A 616-nucleotide genomic window follows, 5' to 3' on the forward strand; every position below is an offset into this window, starting at 1 on the left:
GAAAAGCTGGAGACCTTTTTTCATAAATTTAGAATGCTCAATTATTATTTTCTTTCCAATTGAGGGGCAATTTAGCGCGGCCAATCCACCTACCCTGCACATCTTTGGGTTGTGGGGGGTGAGAGCCACGCAGACACGGGGAGAATGTGCAAACTCCACACGGACAGTGACCCAGAGCCGGGATTCGAACCCGGGCCCTCAGCGCCTTGAGGCAGCAGCGCTAACCACTGCACCGCGTGCCGCCCTGAAAAGCTGGAAGCTTGCCTTGTTCTGAGGGACGGGGAGCAACGCGGGTTCAAATAGGGCGGGGGGTGGGGAGGAATGAAGAGAATTTCAATCTGAACGAAAAACACTTCTGCTCCATTCGGCCTGCGCCTCCCCCCCCCCCCCCCCCACGTGCCAGCCCCTGTTCAACACTCCTTCACAGACACACTCACAAACCCCTCCACACACAGGCCCCCCTTCTGCCAGATCAGGTTTGCCCCGTTACCAAACACTCACTGATCGGAGCTCAGATGTGTGCGGGGTGTGTGTGTGTGGCCCGGGGGGGGGGTGCGCGCGCTGTGATACTATGGAGTCAAAGGAGGGGACTTTATCCACCACTTTTACTGTGGCC

The sequence above is a fragment of the Scyliorhinus torazame genome, chromosome 31, assembly GCF_047496885.1.
Source record: "Scyliorhinus torazame isolate Kashiwa2021f chromosome 31, sScyTor2.1, whole genome shotgun sequence".
Classification (NCBI taxonomy): Eukaryota; Metazoa; Chordata; class Chondrichthyes; order Carcharhiniformes; family Scyliorhinidae; genus Scyliorhinus; species Scyliorhinus torazame.